Raw genomic sequence first — 18,018 nt, 5'->3', positions numbered from 1 at the left:
TGGAACCAGAAAGAGACCCTGTGGCAGTGAGCTTCACAGAAACACGGTGGTACACTCAAAGGAAAGCAGGCAGAAGACTGAAAAAAAAAAACCGAGGCAGCAGACATAAGGGATTTTAGGTTGCAGACCTTCTAAGAATGAGACAGCAGCCCACGAAAAAAAGGTTGGGCCAGGTGCGGTGGCTCACACTTATAATCCCAGCACTTTGGGAGGCTGAGGCCGGTGGATCACAAGGTCATGAGATCAAGACCATCCTGGCTAAAATGGTGAAACCCCATCTCTAGTAAAAATACAAAAATGAGCCAGAGATTGTGGTGCATGCCTGTAGTCCCAGCTACTTGGGAGGCTGAGGCAGGAGAATTGCTTGAATATGGGAGACAGAGGTTGCAGTGAGCCAAGATCGTGCCACTGCACTCCAGCCTGGTCACAGATGTAGACTCCATCTCAAAAAGAGTAAGCCACCACCATTTGCAGGACTGGATGTGAAAAGGAAAAAAAAAATGTACAAGGTTAAATGCGCGCTGTAGAAGAACCACCACCTGTTCAGCTGCTGAGCACGCCATTCCTAACTCAGCAAAAGAAACCCCACTCTGGGAAAAACTAAAAGCGAACTGCTGTTTACAAAATGCATTTTTACGGTTGGAAATCTTATGTTTCCCAAGCCCTCCTTCCAGCCCTTGGCACTGTGACAAGCGTTTCTCACCCCTGGGGATGTGGGGCTGGAGATGCAAAAAGGAAAGTCACCAAGGCTGAGTTCCAGCTGCCTGCATCCTTGCAGCCAGAGGGCCATGAGGGGCTCCCTAGCTCCCGCCGTCCACTCTGGACTCACAGGGCACGGCTCTGCTGCAGTGGCCGGGCTTACCTCCATGAAGTGATTGCTCAGAGTGGGCCCCAAGTCATTCTTGAAGGTCTGGCTGACACGGAGATGCCTCTTGCTGCTCTCATCCCAGTGCTTCCCATAGCTCGCCTCCAGTTCAAGCAATTCTCCTGCCTCAGCCTCCGGAGAAGCTCGGATTACAGGCACCTGCCACTACGCCTGGCTCATTTTTGTATTTACTAAAAATGCAAAATACAGATGGGGTTTCACCATGTTGGCCAGGTCGGTCTTGAACTCCCGACCTTGTGATCTGCCCGCCTCAGCCTCCCAAAGTGCTGGAATTACAAGCAGGACCCACTGCACCTGGCCTTGTTTTTTTTTTTTAATTATTATTTGTTTATTTTAGAGAGAAGATCTCACTCTCTTGCCCAGGCTGGAGTACAGTGGCACCATCTTGGCTCATTGCAACCTCTGCCTCCTGGCCTCAAGCAACCCTGGATGAATAGACATAAGACTGAGGCTGAAGTGCCAGCCCTGGATCCATTCCTATACGGCTATGCTATTGGGAGCAAGTTCATCTCTTTGGGGATGAGCTCAGGGTACTCAGATCACCACTTGCCAACTCTGGTGCTGTCTCTTGACATCCCACCTTGTGGCTGAAGGCCGGGTTGTGTGTGCAGTGGAGCTCATGGCCCAGCTCCAGCCTGTAAGCACCGTCTGAGCCGCTCTCTGTCTGCAACCTCTGGCTGGTGCTGCACTGGTGCGCTGGCTGCTTTGCCTGAGCTGTGAGGATTGATCAAGGGACTCCTGCCCTCCTCTGCCAGGCAGCCCTCCACCAGGGCTCCAAGAGGAGGAAGGCCCGGCCCAGCCCAGCCCAGCCCAGCCCAGCCCGGCCCGGCCTCAGCCGTGTCCCTGCAGCCCTGTGCTCTGCTTCACCTGTCACTCCATTAGAACTTGTTCATGGGGAGGTCTTAAGAGATGGATGAATGTCCCCTCAACAGACACACCTTTTCTTTTAATGAGCAGGTACTAAGTCCTACTCAGAGCCCACAGAATGACTAATGGAAAATCCTGTGGTGACAGCGTATCTTAGCTCGCAGAGCCACAGTCACAGGAAACAAGGCAGACCCTGCCACCTCCACCTGCCATGAAGCCAGGTGTGTGGTGCCTTACCCAGGAGGCTGCACTGGATCCTCAGGGATTTGGTCCAGAGCTGACCCCGCTGCTGCAGCAGGCCAAGGGCACACAGTCTCTCTAGCCCTGGCACGAAGAGTTCAGCACCCAGGGCGGCCACCCACTATCCATCCTCCTCCTTCCTTTCCAGCGGTGCTGCAGGGACAGAGAGCAGGCAGGTGAAAGGGTCAGCCCCCAGGGACCAACACCCCCAGCCCCAGGCAGAGAGGGGACTTGGGAATACCCCAGGGCCTTGGGGTTGGGGGCTCCTTGAAGAGTCAACACCTGTGCCCTGCACAACAGGCTACAGACAGGCCTAATCTCCCAGGCTCAATCGGTCCTCCCACCTCAGCCTCCCAAGTAACTGGTACTACAGACATGTGCCACCACATTGGCGTGTGTGTGTACACACACACACACACACACACACACACACACACACACACACACATATTTTTTCTAAAAACAGGGGTCTCACTATGTTGCCCAGGCTGGTCTTGAACTCCTGGGCTCAAGCAATCCTCCTGCCTTGGCTTCCCAAAGTGCTGGTATTATAGGCGTGGGACACTGTGCTTGGCCCAAGAATAAAGTACAATGAGGCCGAGCACAGTGTCTCATACCTGTAATCCCAGCACTTTGGGAGGCCAAGGCAAGCCGATTTCCTGAGGTCAGGAGTTCGAGACCAGCCTGGCCAACATAGTGAAACCCTGTCTTTACTAGAAATACAAAAAAAAAAAAAAAAAGAAAGAAAAAAAATTAACCAAATGTGGTGGCGGGCACCTGTAATCCCAGCTACTCGGGAGGCTGAGGCAGGAGAATCGCTTGAACCAGGAGGCAGAGGCTGCAGTGAGCCGAGATCGCACCATTGCATCCAGTCCCAGCAACAGTTTGAGACTCTGTCTTAAAATAAAATAGAATGAAACAAAATCAAATAGGACAGATGACAAAAGAATTAATCACACATCATGGGTTGTTGGGTAAATTTCACCTTCTGAAGCTTCACTTCTGTAACACCGAAGGTCATCCAGAACACACAGGTGGAAGTGGGCCAGCTGTTGACTCCAGACACCCACAAGAGGTGGTCAACAGCCACTGCTCCAAGTGCCCCCAGCTCCTGTCCTTACCTTGGAATCTTTCAGAACCCATAAACGTCACACCCAAGTGCCACCCGCACCCCTCATCTCTGGCACGGGACCAGCACCTGCCCAGCCTGTGTGTGTGTGTGTGTTTTAAATGCCCCGTGTATTTTAGGTCAGAATGTTACATGTGTTTCTTATCATGGGTGAGAATAAAAACAGCTCAAAATCTGCTATTTTAGGGTTTGTGGGGGTGGTTGGAGGTTGGGGGAGGTTCTGAGGGCTCACACTGAGCCTGCGTCTGTCCTTAGATGGGATGTTAAATGTTGAGAGGCTGGGGTGAAGAGGACCATCAGGAGGCATTTGGCCCACACTCTAGCCTGGCCATGGAGGAGACGGGGCACAAGGGGTCTCCTACCTGTCACGTGGGCCTGGTCACTCAGCAGATGGCTCAGCGATGCGGAGAGGCCAGCTTGCTGCCTGCCTGCCACGTGAGGTTCCCTGTAAAGATGACAGGGCTGTCCCCATCACCAGTTTCATTTCCAGCTGCGCCTGGAACCACTTGCCTTGCCAACCATGGGTGGCCGCAGGTCACTGTAGCTCTGAAAAGACATTGGTGTCACCTGGAACGACAGGCGTGGCCAACAAGCCCAGCCATGATCACACAAGCTGGGACTGGAAAGAGGGCAGGAGACAGCCCATATGTTGGCTTTTTATGCCAATCCTTCCCCAATTTTTGATTTTTCTTGAGACAGAGTCTCACTCTGTCACCCAGGCTGGAGTGCAGTGGTGGGATCCTGGTTCACTGCAACCTTCGCCTCCCAGGTTCAAGAGATTCTTCTGCCTCAGCCTCCCAAGTAGCTGGGATGACTGGCACACACCACAGTGCGCAGCTAATTTTTGTATTTTTAGTAGAGACGGGGTTTTGCCATGTTGGCGAGGCTGGTTTCAAACTCCTGAGCCCAAATGATTCGCCTGCCTTGGCCTCCCAAAGTGCTGAGATTACAGGCATGAGGCACTGTGCCCAGCCTTTCCTCAATGTTTTAAACTCCAGATTTATCAAAATTAGAAACCTGTGTTACAAACTCAGACATAAATACAAAGGACTCCCCTTCTCTCCTTGACAACCCCCTCACTGGATCCATCAGGAACTCAGTTGACCGTCACTACAGAATGTGACTAGAGTCAACCCCATCTGCCACCGCCGCTGCGCACCAGCCCCAGCCCTGGTCATCGTGCCTGTCTCACTGCAACATCCTCCTGGCTCTCCAGCTCCCATCCCGCCGCTGGCAACTGATCTCCATGTGGTGACCAGATACGTCGAATGATGACACACTAGCGTTTCTTACAGTACAATCCAAAGTCCTTGAGAAGGCCAGTGAAGCCAGAACTTTGTCGGTCACTGGTGCAGACACTGGCAGGTGGGCCATGGGGACAGCTCACTTCACTCCAAGGCCCCACATGGGAGATCCTCTAGAAAAGCCATGAGCAACTACAAATACCATCTTTGATGGCTCCACCAACCTGTGGACACCCCTCCGATAGCCACTAGCTGGTCAGTTCACCCAAAAGATGTCAAAACAATACTCGCTATTACCAGACTGTCACTGCTTAATGCTGTGCTCCCCTGATCCCCACCGACGTGTATGCAGATGTGTGTGTATGAATTTGTGTGCATCTGTGTACAGATGTTTCTGTACATGGGTGTGTGTAGATGTGTATGTATTGCAGAAATATGGAAATACACAGATATGTATGTACGAATGTGTGGATAAGAATGTGTACAGCGATGTGTGTGTACATGTGTCTAATGTAGACGTGTGTGCAGATGTGTATAAGATGTGTATATATATGGATGTGTATATTAATGTGTGTGTACAGATATGTCTACATGTGGATGTAGACACTCGTACCTTTTCCTGCTGACAGGCACATCCGGCGCCAGTGTGCATCAGAGGCTGCGCAGTGGTATCAGAGCTTCCTCAGGGTGCACGTGAACAGGGTGAGCGCAGAATTTCTCTCCCAAACCACAACACTTTGCAGTTAAAGAGAACACTAGTTGGCCGGGCGCGGTGGCTCAAGCTTGTAATCCCAGCACTTTGGGAGGCCGAGGCGGGTGGATCACGAGGTCGAGAGATCGAGACCATCCTGGTCAACATGGTGAAACCCCGTCTCTACTAAAAATACAAAAAATTAACTGGGCATGGTGGCACGTGCCTGTAATCCCAGCTACTCAGGAGGCTGAGGCAGGAGAATTGCCTGAACCCAGGAGGCGGAGGTTGCGGTGAGCCGAGATCGCGCCATTGCACTCCAGCCTGGGTAACAAGAGCGAAACTCCGTCTCAAAAAAAAAAAAAGAGAGAACACTAGTCACAAATACGTCAGGTCAGCAGGGGTAAACCGGCTCTCCAGGCAACCCAGGACCCAACCCACACACACCAGGACAGGGGGTGCCAAACAGAACGCTTCCCACACCAACCTTAAATCCCACAAACTTTGAGACAAGTTGAACCCAAGCTCTGGCACTTTGTATTCATGAGCTCACCTGCCTCACTTTCCTCATCTTGTATGAGGTTATAAAGAGGACTTGAAGAAGGGACCTCCTGTCTGCTGGAACAGGCTCCAGAAAGTTACAGAGCACCAGCTGTTACTGTCTGGAGCAGATGGAACTAGAATTTCTCCAAAGGCAAATAAACATTTCCAGGCTTCAGACAGCTCTATAGGGAGCAGCAGAAAGGTCCGAGGGGAGGTACAGGCAATCTGTGCTTGCACATTTAGCAAATAACGAGACGTTCAAGGGCCCCTGAGAGTTCTGGAAATAAGGCAGAAGTCTCAGCCGTCAGGCAGGTGGGGCTTTAGGAGGAAGGCGGCTCTCCTCCTACATGGGTCTTCTTCCCACCCGGGCTGACGGCACAGGTGGAAGTGGACAGAGTATGCAGCAAGACCTCCAGCCCTGGCTTCAGACACTCCACTCTAGGCCTCTCTGAGAAGACACTGGAAACTGAGGCAGAATTGAGAGATCCACTGCTGAACGTGCCCAGTGGTCACGCCTGGCGGGATCAAGTCTAAAGCTGCTATTTGTACGCTGGCTGGAGTGCAGTGGCACGATCTTGACTCACTGCAACCTCCACCTTCTAGATTCAAGCAATTCGCCTGCCTCAGCCTCCAGAGAAGCTGGGCCTACAGGCGTGCACCACCATGCCCAGATAAGTTTTATATTTTTAGCAGAGATAGGATTTCACCTTCTTGGCCAGCCTGGTCCCAAATTCCTGACTTCATGTGATCCTCCCACCACAGCCTCCCAACATTTGTACACTTTTTGAAGTCACTCATCTGCTTGAAAAGGGGATAGAAGTTTTAAATCTTCTCCCCAGGATGGAGGAGAAAGATACAAAACTTCAACGCAATGACAAGGGCTTCACGTGACTAAGTTCCATCCAGGTACCCTTGGATAAGAACCCTTGAAAAGCACCAAGATGAAAATGAGCCTGGACAACATAGTAAGACAAAAAAAGAGAAAAATAATATAGAAGGGCACGGTGGCACAGGCCTTAGTCCCATCTACGTGGGAAGCTGAGGCAAGAGGATCTCTTGGGCCCAGGGGTTCTAGGCTGCAGTGATCTAGGATCATGTCATTGCGCAGAAGACCTTGTAAAAGAAAGAACAGTGGGGGAGGGAGAAAAGGGGAGGACGAGGGGGAAGAGACATGGGGAAAAGGGAGGGAAAGAGGTAGGAAGAGGAAAAGAGGGAATAGAGGGAGGGAGAGAAAGGAAAGAAAAAGAAAGGAAGAAATGAGAAAAGAAATGAGAAAAACATATAAACCTTGTGGCCAGGGAATTCCACTGTTAAGAATTTACTCTGCAGAGGGAATGGTGTTCACCACACAGTAATTGTGAGAGAGGAAACCTGGGAAAAACTCGAGAGCACTTCATAATGAAACAGCTGAATGCATTCCATTCCATGGACAATTACATGGTCATTCACACTACATGGGAGATGCTGATTTTTTTTAAGTGGATACATTAACTCCATGTGCTGATTGTGTGCATAGATCATCTCGGAAAGGAATCACCCAAAAAACCCTAACAGTGGTTGGCTTTCAGGAGGGGTGGGAGAGAGGCTTTAGGCCTGCACCAGCATCAACCAATAGAACTTTTTGCAATAAGGACCATGTTTCAGGACCATTTGCAGCTGTGGAGCAACTGAAATGTGGCCCGGCAGGGCGCGGTGGCTCATGCCTGTAATCCCAGCACTTTGGGAGGCCGAGGCGGGTGGATCACGAAGTCAAGAGATCGTGACCATCCTGGTCAACATGGTGAAACCCCGTCTCTACTAAAAATACAAAAAAATTAGCTGGGCATGTTGGCGTGTGCCTGTAATCCCAGCTACTCAGGAAGCTGAGGCAGGAGAATCGCTTGAACCCAGGAGGCGGAGGTTGCAGTGAGCCGAGATCGCACCATTGCACTCCAGCCTGGTTAACAAGAGTGAAACTCTGTCTCAAAAACAAAAAGAAAAAGAAAAAAAAAAGGGTTGGGGGGGTGGGAACAGCTGGGGGTGATGGCTCATTCCTGTAATCCTAGTGGTTTGGGAGGCTGAGGTGGGAAGATCGCTGGAGCCCAGGAGGTTGAGGCTGCAGTGAGCCATGTTTGCACTACGCCCTCCAGCCTGAGTAACGGAGCAAGACCCTGCCTCAAGAAAAATAAAATTAAACAACGAAAACCTAAGCATGACAATTGGGTTTTCATGCTACCGTATGTGCCTTCCTCAAAACTTGTTACGATACCATCACATCACCCATCTGACGTGAAAAGGAAAAAAGAAAACCCAGATACTCAAACTAAATATATTTGCAAATCTATAGCATTATGCGTTGTCCTGTGTCTCCCTGAAAGACGCTGAAGCCTGCAGCGCAGGGTCTGTGGATGCGACCTTATTTGGAAATAGACTCTTCACATGTGATCAAGCTAAGCTGAGGTGATGAGGGTGGATCCTAATCCCGTGTGCCTGGTGTCCTTATCAAAACGGATGTGTGGACAGAGACACCTACAAAGGGAAGACAATGTCAAGACAGAGACAGAAGACCACCTACAGGCCAAGGAACTCTGGAGGCTGTGAGAATCCAGGAGCGAGACCTGGGACAGACCCTCCCTCACAGTCTTCAAAGCAAAAACTATAAAATACTCCTTGATTTCAGACTCCTGGCCTCCAGAACTGGGAGAATAAATCTCTGTGGTTGAAGCCACACAGTTTAGGGTACTTTGTTAAGGCAGTGCTCAGAAATGAATGCAGATTTCTTGGGGCGTGCATCAATACTTCTGCAGGAGCCGGGCGCGGTGGCTCAAGCCTGTAATCCCAGCACTTTGGGAGGCCGAGGCGGGTGGATCACGAGGTCGAGAGATCGAGACCATCCTGGTCAACATGGTGAAACCCCGTCTCTACTAAAAATACAAAAAATTAGCTGGGCATGGTGGCACGTGCCTGTAATCTCAGCTACTCAGGAGGCTGAGGCAGGAGAATTGCCTGAACCCAGGAGGCGGAGGTTGCGGTGAGCCAAGATCACGCCATTGCACTCCAGCCTGGGTAACAAGAGCGAAACTCCGTCTCAAAAAAAAAAAAAAAAAAATCTGCAGGAAATTTGGGACGTGGCTTGCTTGAACTTACAGTTCATACCTTTCTCTACTCTGAATTCTTTTTCTGACAGACAGGGTCTCACTCTGTCACCCAGGCTGGAGTGCAGTGGCACAAGCATGGCTCACTGCAGCCTCCACCTCCTGGGCTCCAGCAGTCCTCTTGCCTCAGCCTCCTGAGTAGCTGAGACTACAAGCAGATGCCACTGTGCCTGGCTAATTTTTTTTTAATGTTTTGTAGAGATGGGGTCTTGCTATGTTGCCCAGGTTTACCTGGAACAGCTAGCCTCAAGTAATCTTCCCACCTTGGCCACCGAAAGTTCTGGGATTACAGGTATAAGCCATTTTAACTGGCTTGCCTTTTTTTTTTTTTTTTTTTGAGACGGAGTTCGCTCTTATTGCCCAGGCTGGAGTGCAATGGCGCGATCTCAGCTCACTGCAACCTCCGCCTCCTGGGTTCAGGCAATTCTCCTGCCTCAGCCTCCTGAGTAGCTGAGATTACAGGCAGACGCCACCATGCCCAGCTAATTTTTAGTATTTTTAGTAGAGACGGGGTTTCACCATGTTGACCAGGATGGTCTCGATCTCTTGACTTCGTGATCCACCCGCCTCGGCCTCCCAAAGTGCTGGGATTACAGGCTTGAGCCACCGCACCCAGCCTTTTTATTTATTTATTTATTTTAAAGATAGAATCTTGCTCTATCACCCAGGCTGGAGTGCAGGGACATGATCTCAGCTCACTGCAACCTCCATCTCCTGGGTTCGAACAATTCTTTTGCCTCAGCCTCCCAAGTAGCTCAGATTATAGGCACCTACCACCACACCCAGCTAATTTTTGTATTTTTATTAGACACGGGGTTTCACCACTGGGCCAGGCTGGTCTCGAACTGCTGACTTCAGGTGATCCACCCACTTCAGCTTCCCAAAATGCTATAGTTGTGGCTCACTGCAACCTCTGCTCCTGGGTTCAAGCAATTCTCCTGCCTCAGCCTCCCAAGTAGCTGGGATTACAGGTTCCTGCTACCATGTGCAGCTAGTTTTTGTATCTTTAGTAGAGATGGTGTTTCACCATGTTGGCCAGGCTGGTCTTGAACTCCTGACCTCAGATGATCCACCTGCCTCAGCCTCCCAAAGTGCTGGGATGCCAGGCATAAGCCACTGTGCCCGGCCTACTTCTATTATTATTACCTTGTCATATGTAATGAAATACTTACACAACTCACCGTAATGTAGAATCAGTGGGAGCCCTGAACTTGTTTTCCTGAAACTAGATGGTCCCTTCTGTGGGTGACAGGAGACAGTGACAGATCAACAGGCATTGGATTCTCATAAGGAGCACGCAGCCCAGCTCCCTCGCATGTGCTGTTTACAGTAGGGTTTGCGCTCGTCTGAGACTCTAACACTGGCCACCGATCTGACAGGAGGTGGAGCTCAGGTGGTGATGCCAGCAATAGGAGTGGCTGTGAACACAGATGAAGCCTCCCTCGCCCTCCCGCTGCTCACCTGCTGTGTTGCCTGCCCAGTTCCTAACAGGCGAGCTGGGTGCAGTGGCTCATGCCTGTAATCCCAGCACTTTGGGAGACTGAGGTGGGTGAGTCACCTGAGGTCAGGAGTTCGAGACCAACCTGACCAACACTGAGACACCCTGTCTCTTCTAGAAATACCAAAATTAGCCTAGCGTAGTGTCTCATACCTGTAATCCCAGCTACTTGGGAGTCTGAGGCAGAAAAGTTGCTTGAATCTGAGAGATGGAGGTTGCAGTGAGCCAAGATCACGCCATTGCATTCCAGCCATTCCAGCTTGGGCAACAAGAGCAAAACTCCATGTCAAAAAAAAAAAAAAAAAAAAAAAAGACCGGGCATGATGACTTACACTTGCAATCCCAGCACTTTGGGAGAATGAGGAGGGCGAATCACCTGAAATAAGGAGTTCGGGACTAGCCTGGCCAACATGGTGAAACCCTGTCTCTACTACAAATACAAAAATTAGCCAGGTGTGGTGGTACATGCCTGTAATCCCAGCTACTTGGGAGGCTGAGGCAGAGAATTGCTTGAACCTTGGAGGTGGAGGTTACATTGACCCGAGATCGCACCACTGCACAGAGTGAGACTCTGTCTCAAACAAAAACAAAAACAGGCTACAGACTTGTACTGGTCCATGGCCAGGAAGGTTGGGGACCCCAGCTGTAGACAGCAGGTAATGATCAAATCAGGGTAATTGAGACAGTCATCACCTGAAATACTTATCTTTTGTTTTGGGAACACGAAAATCCTTCTAGGTATCTGGAAATCTTCAAATAAATTCTCATTCACTGTAATTTCCCTTGTGCACTATTGATTACCCTAACTTATTCCTTCTATCTAGGCCTTCTTGTCTTTCATTCATTCTTTTTTTAAATTATTTTTATTTATTTCTGAGACAGTCTCTCCCTTTCTGCCAGGCTACAGTGCAGTGACATGATCTCGACTCACTGCAACCTCCACCTCCCGGGTGCAGGCAATTCTCCTGCCTCAGCCTCCCGAGTAGCTGGGATTACAGGCATGCATCACCATTCCTAGCCTACTTTTTTATTTTTATTAGAGATGGGGTTTCACCATGTTGACCAGGATGGTCTCGATCTCCTGACCTCGTGATCCACCCACCTCGGCCTCCCAAAGTGCTGAGATGAGCCACAGCACCCAGCCATTTATTTTAACATTCATTTATTCTATAAATAAATACTGTATGGTTGTCATATACCCGGCAGGGTTCGAGGCTCTGGGGAAACTGCAATGAGCAAAACAAAGTTCCTGATCTCTTACTGCAGGTGTCCCCAAACTACAGCCTGGCCCGCGGGCAGCATGTGGCCCCCTGAGGCCATTTATCCAGCCCCCCAACGCACTTCAGGAAGGGGCACCTCTTTCATTGATGGTCAGTGAGAGGAGCACAGTATGTGGCAGCCCTCCAACGGTCTGAGGGACAGTGAACTGGCCCCCTGTGTAAAAAGTTTGGGGACACCTGTCTTAATGGATCCATCATTCTAATGAGGGGGAAAGAGACAGGCGATCCATAAACAAACCATTAGCACCGACAGCACGTCAAGTGGAGAGTGCTATGAAGAATAAATACTAAAGCAGGTGCAGCCAGGTGCAGTGGTTGACACCTGTAATCCCAGCACTTTGGGAGGCTGAGGTGGATGGATCCCTTGAGGTTAGGAGTTCAAGATCAGCCTGGCCAACATGGTGAAATGCCATCTCTACTAAAAGTACAAAAAAAAAAAAAAAAAAAAATGACCCAAGTCAAGAGAGAGGCGTCTAGAGCCCTGTTCCATCTGAGCCTCCCACGCCCCATGACCCACTTTACCCTGTAACACTCTTCCCTTCCGGTTTACCATCTGGGAAAAAAAGAATAAACATTTCTCTTATTCATCAATAATTTGTATAAACCAAAGATTACAAACAAGGGTGTCCTTAGCAACCTGATCTCTTTCCGTTCAAATACCAATTGCTCTCCAGGAAAGGGATTGTCTTTCCAGACAACATAAATTCGCTTGGAAATCTCATTTAAAACAGAAAAGTTAAGGTTTTCAAACGTTTGCCATGGGCGAATCATTTGCAGGAATGCATAGGGCTGAAGGTCAAAGGCAAAGAAAACAAGGCATAAATTATTGTGCACTCATTTTGTTTGTCCTTGTATGCCCATGGCTAGTGATTAGTAAGGTCACCTGGCAGTGACAAAAATCTGATTTTGAAGGTTTTTTTTTTGGAGACAGAGTCTTGTTCTGCAGCCCAGGCAGAAGTGCAGAGGCACAATCTCAGCTCCCTGCAATCTCTGTCTCAAGGGTTTAAAAGATTCTCCTGCTTCAGCCTCCTGAGTAGCTAGGATTACAAACACCCATCACCATGCCTGGCTAATTTGTGTGTTTTTAGTACAGGCGGGGTTTCACCATGTTGTCCAAACTGGTCTCAAACTCTCACAGGAGAAACGTCATGTGGTCTGCCCACCTCAACCTCCCAAAGTGCTGGGATTATAGGCGTGAACCACCTCGCCTGGCCAGGTTAATTTTCTCTAATGGAAGTAACAACATAGGTACGGTCAAAAAATCACAGATACATCAAAAATTTTCAAACCGTGCTGGAGGCCAGGGGCAGTGTCTCTGGAGTGTAATCCCAACACCTTGGGAGGCCAAGGCAGGAGGATCACTTGAGACCAAGAGTTCAAGACCATCCTGGCCAACACAGTGAGACCTCTTATCTATAAAACATTTTTTAATGATACTGGAAAATGCTAACTTGGGTAGTGACGGTTTCAGTGCATCATTGCCTGGCCTTCTGGGTTTTGCTCTGAACCTCACGGCAGATGATTAAGTCATGCGTCCAAGCTCAAGGACTTCCTGTTGTACACAGATGATGCTACCTGGAGCACCCCACTCCAATTCCCCTCCCTTCAACTTGTCCCAGTGTATCATATTCAGCCCAGACCTGGGCAAGCCCCGCTCATGTCATCAGCCCTGCCCAGGCCAACAGCCTAGAAAAGGTCCCCATACAACCCGCAAAGGGCAGGGTGACTCAGTTCACCCACATGGTGCAGGCCAGCTGCCTGCCTGGCACTGTCTCCAGACCTGGGCCAGTGTACAAACTACACAGTCAGGGCCCTGTGCTCAGAAGGGTCCCTAATGTTTGCTTGAATGCTCTGCTGCTTTAATCTTTTTTTTTCAGACATAGTCTCTCACTGTCACCCAGGCTGGAGTGCAATGGCATGATCTTGCCTCACTGCAACCTCCACCTCCTGGGTTCAAGTGATTCTCCTGCCTCAGCCTCCTGAGTAGCTGGGATTACAGGTGCCCACTACCATGCCCAGCTAAGTTTTTTTTTTTTTTTTTTTTTTTTGAGGTGGAGTTTCGCTCTTGTTACCCAGGCTGGAGTGCAATGGCGCGATCTCGGCTCACCGCAACCTCCGCCTCCTGGGTTCAGGCAATTCTCCTGCCTCAGCCTCCTGAGTACCTGGGATTATAGGCACGCACCACCATGCCCAGCTAATTTTTTGTATTTTTAGTAGAGATGGGGTTTCACCATGTTGACCAGGTTGGTCTCGATCTCTCGACCTCGTGATCCACCTGCCTTGGCCTCCCAAAGTGCTGGGATTACAGGCTTGAGCCACCGCGCCAGGCCCAGCTAAGTTTTTTATTTTTAGTAGAGACAGAATTTCACCATGTTGGCCAGGCTGGTCTTGAACTCCTGACCTCATGATCCGCCTGCCTCAGCCTCCCAAAGTGCTGGGATTACAGGTGTGAGCCACTGTGCCCAACCCACTTGAATCTTAATTTCTGAATATTACTGATTTTTGTTTTGTGTGAATCCATGCAAATTAAGTAGCAGTTCCTACTACAGAACCACTTAATGAAGATTCCTGGGTGGCTGGAGTAGGCTGGGATTTAAATTAAGAGCCTGGCCAGGCACAGAGCCCCTCCAAAAGGGAGATCTTTCCCTTGTTCTAAAGTAACCCTCTCAGAGCCATTTCCTAATGGAGTCTGAAACACCCTGGTGAACTGCCGTCAACTATTTTAATCACCGTCTGTCCCTCTCTTCAAGAGCGGGTGCATTTCACCTAAGTGCATAATTAATACTAACAAGAGGGGCTATGCCCATGGGCTGGGGTCTTGTCATGGGCATTCTGTGTTTGGGGTCCCTGGGAGGCATAGGATCCAGATCTGTCCTTAGAGTATGACAAGAGATCACTCTTCAGTGGCCTGTCCTGAGCAGGACAAGACCCAGCAACCCTTTTGGTCAATGCTGGAATGTCTCCTAGGCATGAGCAATGGTGCATTTGCAGGATGGTTGGCAGCACTTGGCAGTGGGCCAGCTGTGCCTCAGTGGCTTTGGTGGTTCAAACCCACTACCCAGCCATTCTCACCCTGGGCTCCAACCAGTCTGGCTCACTGGGAACAGCCATTCCCAGCTGCACGCAGCCATCTGAAAGACCCTTCCTTTCCCACGAAGCCTCTTGCAAGGTTTCAGGAAGGAAGTGGAAACAGTAATGGGAAACTATAAACCCATATAACTCTAACAGCATCACCTCTTGGTCCATGGGTGTGGGGGGAGGGTGCTTCCCATGTTGAATTTTAACCTGATGGCACCCTTGTGGGGGTAGGAGCAATGCCATTTTGCTCCATCTCATAAACGACATGGGATCAGTCCCCCAAGAGATGAAGCCAGGGACTGAGACTGGCTAGCAAAGCCACAACCGGGACCAACCAGACCTCTCTGACTTTGGAGCCTCAGGGCAGGCTGTTGGTGTCTGCAGATCCTGGCCTAGTGTAGCCTGTGTGATCAGCCAGGGGTGAGGTTCTCTCTGCTGACAGAGCTTTCCGTCTTAAGGACACTGGTGTGGCCGTGGCCCCGGCAGATCATCTGTACCTGGGAACACTCTTTTCCAGAGAACTCTAATGAGGAAGAGAAAGTGGGTCCACTGGCTTCCATGTTTCTGAAAATAACTTCGTATAAGTACGTAAGGACCCAACACTGCGCTTATAATCAGAAAGTTCGGGACCCTCCGCTCTGAGAGCATCAACATTGGCCATCCCCTTCTCCTGTTTGGGTCTCAAACTCTGCCTCTGGAACCTTGTTTCCAAGGCTAAGTTTCCAGCCAGAACAAGTGCCCACGCTCTGCTCTCTCAACCCCATGCCCCTGCCATAGCCAGGAAGGCTGAGGATAGACAGAGTCTTGCCTCCCCTAGAGAGAGCTGGCCATGACCTTCTGGGAACACTTAAGGCCCCCAGCACTGCAAAAAGGATTAAGTCAACTGAAATGAGACATGTTTTTCCAATTAGTTATAAACCACCCATGTTGGACTTTTTGCAAAACTGGCAGGTTGCCTTCCCATTATCCAAGATTCCTCATTCTTTCTTTCTGCATAAATAATTTCACAAGGTTTTCAAGTAAATTTGGTACTAAAGGCCCATGACCATGGAATAAGCAGGACGCTCACAGTGAAGTGCTAAAGCCAAAATCTTTGCTTCCATGTGCCATGCTATGAGAAAGGAGATGGCAAGTAACTTCCACCTACCAAACTTCCCTACCTCTGGCTTAAGACACCTATCAACCGGTGCAACGACGTTTGTGTTGGGATATGCATTTTACTACATACGTGCATCTTTAAGAAGACTTTTCCCGGCCGGGTGCAGTGGCTCACACCTGTGATCCCAGCTCTTTGGGAGGCCGACATAGGTGCATCCTTCAAGGTCAGGAGTTTCAGATCAGCTTGGCCAACATGGCAAAACCCCTTCTCTACTAAAATTTTAAAAATTAGCTGAGCATGGTGGTGCATGCCTGTAATCCCAGCTACTCGGGAGACTGAAACAGGAGAACTGCTTGAAATGGGGAGGTGGAGACTGCAGTGAACCCAAGGTCGCACCACTGCACTGCAGCCTAGGGGATCAGGAAGGGGAGTGACTCTGTCTCATAAATAAATAAATAAATAAATAAATAAAATTGGCTGGGCACCGTGGCCTCATGCTTATGATTCCAGCACTGTGGGAGGCATAGGCGGGTGGATCAGGAGTTCAGGAGTTCAAGACCAGCCTGGCCAAGTTGGTGAAACCCCCATGTCTACTAAAATACGAAAAATTAACCAGGCACGGTGGTGGTCGCCTGTAATCCCAACTACTTGGGAGGCTGAGGGAGAGAATTACTTCAACCCAGGAGAAGAGGCTGCAATTAGCTAGATTGCACCACTGCACTCCAGCCTGGGCAACATAGGGAGACCCTGTCTCTACCTCTCCCCTGTCACACACACACACACAAATTAAAAACGTAGCCAAGTGTGGCGATGCCTACTTACTTGGGAGGCTGAGATGGGAGGATTGCTTGAGCCCAGGATTTTGGGACAGACTGAAACCGTGTCTCACAAAGGAAAGCCTGAAAGCGTACATGGCAAGCAAACTGGGTCAGAGCAACAGGTTCCACCCCAGCTGATCTCCACAACCACTGAAGGAGCTGCTTTCCCTCCCACTTTCAATTTCTGTGTATTTTTACACTACGAAACAAAGAGTAATTACTTAGAAGCATTCTAGGACAACATGCATGTAGAATTTTATAAAATTTTTGCAATCACTTCTTTTCAACATTGTCACCTTTCAGATAAAGAAAATGACAACAGGCCTCACTTCAGATACCAAATAAAAATTTTGGGAGGAATAGGCCCAAAAGTACATATTAAAAAATAAAACACAGGTTTGCATAATCCCCAACATGTGAGAACCACTGTGTTGGACAATAACAGAAAGTACATTCTAATGAAGGAAGGACTTGGCCATGATAGTGCAAATGAGCACAGTGGGAAGGGATCTTTGAAGATGAGGCTGGAAGGTGGATGATTCAAAAGTGAGGTGCTCTCTATGCCACACTAAAGCATTTGAGTCCGTAATGATGACAAAACCATTGAAGATTTTTAAAATAAGAAAGTGATGTGACTGGCCCTCTGCTTCCACAAAGGAAGGAATGGACACTGAATGTGCAGAGGCAGGTCAGGAGGCTGCCGTTCCAGTCCCCTTGAGAAAAGAAGGCAGCAAACCACATCACCATGTGTGTACCTATGCAATAATCCTGCATGTTTTGCACATGTACCCCAGAACCTAAAGTGGAATGAAATATTTTTTTTTAAAAAAGGAGGAGGCCTGGAGCTGCTAGAGGATGGAAAAGAGGACCAATTCAAAGAGTACTTGGGACTGGATCTGTCAGGACTGGTCACCAGATGAGGGGGATTAAGAAATGGCAACATTCATAGATGATGACAACCTTAATCAAGATTGGCAAATGCAGGCGGAGAGAGTAGTTCCAGGGGAGGAATGATTCCACCTTGGGTATGCTTAGTTTGAGTGCGCCCAGGGACACGTGTGTACACTTCACATGCGTTTTGGGAAGACTGGTTTGGAGCCATCAAGACAGATGTGAATCTGGAAGTAACGAACACAGCTGAAGGAAAGCTACGGAAAGACAAGATGTAGGGCAGAATCCCAAAGACCTGCAAAGGACACATCCAAGGCCAAGTACCAAGAGCAACAGAGGATCAATCTTCTAAGAAGTGTAACAATGAGCAGAACTGGGGGGTAGGAGGTCAAGAAGCAAAGGTCACTGTCTCATGTCATAGGACAGAAAGTCCAAAGCCGGTCATCTGATTTGGCAATTGCAACTTTATTGATGACCTTAGTGAGAGTCAAGAGGCAGAAAGCCACATTTTATAGATCGGGAGACTAGGTCTCAGTACTTAAGTGACCCATTTAAAGTCACGGAGCTTAAAGTCATACATTTATCCAGTAACTGCCAGGTAACTGTACAGGAGATATGAA

General features: G+C 49.3%; 1 long non-coding RNA gene and 1 pseudogene across 4 annotated transcripts in view; both read left to right on the top strand.

Annotated features, from left to right (window-relative positions):
* The window catches only part of LOC104653371 (uncharacterized), a 74,618-nt gene extending 69,792 nt beyond the window's left edge, over positions 1 to 4,826 (top strand). For all 4 annotated transcript variants that reach the window (XR_012516106.1, XR_012516104.1, XR_012516105.1 and 1 more), the window contains one exon: positions 1,224 to 4,826. This is a non-coding gene — a long non-coding RNA (uncharacterized LOC104653371). The remainder of the gene's footprint in view (positions 1 to 1,223) is intronic.
* Positions 4,827 to 7,782: 2,956 nt separating this feature from the next.
* LOC120363103 (small nucleolar RNA U13) lies at positions 7,783 to 7,869 on the top strand (annotated as a pseudogene).
* The last annotated feature ends 10,149 nt before the right edge of the window (positions 7,870 to 18,018 follow it).

Source organism: Saimiri boliviensis, chromosome 2, assembly GCF_048565385.1.
Source record: "Saimiri boliviensis isolate mSaiBol1 chromosome 2, mSaiBol1.pri, whole genome shotgun sequence".
Classification (NCBI taxonomy): domain Eukaryota; kingdom Metazoa; phylum Chordata; class Mammalia; order Primates; family Cebidae; genus Saimiri; species Saimiri boliviensis.
The sequence above is the reverse complement of the archived record's forward strand: the minus strand, read 5'-3'. Positions and strand labels throughout refer to the sequence as shown.